Here is a 2,500-nt window from a genome sequence, read left to right as displayed (position 1 = left end):
GCATTAACTGGAATTCGAATAGCAATTTGTCATTTGTTTCGCGCTTTTTATATCTCCTGTTTTCTTTTGTCAGTCTGCACATCTCTCTCTCTCTCTTTCTCTCTCTCTCTCTCTCACAAGATTTTAAAATCTCCCTCTCTCGTTCCTCTCTTGTTGACAATCCTTGATTAGAACTCTATTTATCTAGCAACCGATTATCTACTCGCATCTACCTTTTGCCGATATTTTCAATAATTCTTTAACATAATTCTCTCTTCCCCCATCTCTCTCTCTCTCTCTCTCTCGTAATTCAAGATAGAAATTAATTGCCTTTGATTTATGTTAGAAGAAATACTTGTAAATACAGACATTATTGTTTGTTAAAGACTGGATAGAAAGTCCAGACTGGATAGAGAGTCTAGTCTGGATATATAGGTTTAACTGGATAGAGGACTTAACCAGGATAGATAGACTGAATTCGTTGGACAATCTAGCGTGGATTGCCAGTCTAGACCTGGATAGACAGTCAAGTCTGGATAGACAGCCAAGCCAAAATAGACTGCCTATCTCTATAGGCTATCTAGCCTGAATAGGCAATCATGCCTGGATAGACAGCCTAGCCTGGATAGGCAGTCTAGCCTGAAAAGACAGCCTAGTCTGGATAGACGTCCTCGCCTAAATAGACAGCCTAGATAATCCAGTATGGATCGACAGCTTATATGTATATGTATATATATGTACACTCGGCAAGGAAAGTCAAGATACAGGTTTTTTAAATCTTCGGACTTATATTGTTCAATAATTTTACATCAGTTTAGTGGCAACTCTAGAAAGGGGGCGGAGCTTCAAAATCATAGCGTTTGTTGCTTTCTAGGTTTCCATTAACTTTACACCATAAAGATTCTGTAGAGGTCCTATGATAATTTATACTTGAATGTCGTAGAAACAGGCTCTATATTATTCGTTAATGTTGGTTTGGTAACCTCAGTTCAGTGTAGAGTATCGATGATCCCCCCCTTTTTTTTAAGCGCTTCAGTGGCGTGGTTGGTATGGTGTTTGCTTTCCACCTCGGTGGTCGCGGGTTTGATTCTCGGCCATTCCATTGAGGAGTGAGAGATGTGAATTTCTGGTGATAGAAATTCACTCTCGGCGTGGTTCGGAAGTCAAGTAAAGCCGTTGGTCCCGTTGCTGAATAACCACTGGTTCCATGCAACGTAAAAACACCATACAAAAAAAAAAAAAAAAAATCTTTTTTTTAAAACCTACTGTGAGACCTTATTTATAAGTAATGTTTGACACTAAACTGACGTAAAATTCATACGTAATTGAAGACTGATCTTAAACCATGAGAGAAAGTCTTTTAAAATTTGGGCAGTACTTGTGGAAATCGTGAGGAACAATACAGTAAAGAATGAAATATTATGACGATAGAGAGAGAGAGAGAGAGAGAGAGAGAGAGAGAGAGAGAGAAGAGAGAGAGCGTACTCAAGCATAGGCCTATCGATAGAGATACTTAATTCGTTATATTTACTTTGAGAGATTAAGTGATAATATTTTTTCAAATGTTTCAAAAGTGGAGAGAGAGAGAGAGAGAGAGAGAGAGAGAGAGAGAGCGCAAGCATAGGCCTATATAAGAGATACTTGATTCATTATATTTACTTTGAGAGATTAAGTGATGATATTTTTTCAAGTGTGTTTTAAAAGTGGAGAGAGAGAGAGAGAGAGAGAGAGAGAGAGAGAGAGAGAGAGAGAGAGAGAGGGATCAAAATCTGCTTACGTGAAAGCTTAGGCCTATTTATAACTACTTAATTTCATTATATTTTCTTTGGGAGATTGAGTATATATATATATACAAAGTAGTTTTTAGAGTGGAGAGAGAGAGAGAGAGAGAGAGAGAGAGAGAGAGAGAGAGAGAGAGAGAATTAAAGTATTGGTGACGGACGGAAAGGCGGAAGAAAGATTGGTGAGTCAGTGCACAGATACCTGGGAAACAGGGTGATTAGACTGCCAAGATCGTGCTACACTATGCTAGGAAGGATCATAAGATTCAAGTTAATTCTCTATGAAATTCATACTCTAATCTTGATTTCATTCGACAGTTGCCGTAACATTCAAAGATTGTAAAAAGACGTGGAAAATTTTAGACACAGGCTGCGATCATTTGCTCTCTTGGTATAGTCTGTTCTTTTGAAAAGCGGCTTTCATCCACAAATCATTCACGGAAAAAGCTGTGTTAAGTAAAAATATTTATTATCACAAATAACTTAGTATGTATTGCACAGGCAATTAAAGTTTTATAGAGTGCAAAAAATGCTGATGTGTTGGGAGATCTTTCAGCCTCGCAGCAAAGAAATGCAGTCGTGTAGGGCTGTAGGATACTACAGCCTATATGTATATGCATATATATGTACACGTGGCAAGGAAAGTTAAGATACAGTTATTTTAAATCTTCGCACATATATTGTTCGATAATGCCACACCTGGCAACTCTAGAAAGCGGGCGGAGCTTCAAAATCACAGC

Source organism: Macrobrachium nipponense, chromosome 7 (genome assembly GCF_015104395.2).
Source record: "Macrobrachium nipponense isolate FS-2020 chromosome 7, ASM1510439v2, whole genome shotgun sequence".
Taxonomy (NCBI): domain Eukaryota; kingdom Metazoa; phylum Arthropoda; class Malacostraca; order Decapoda; family Palaemonidae; genus Macrobrachium; species Macrobrachium nipponense.
This window is presented reverse-complemented; position numbering follows the sequence as displayed.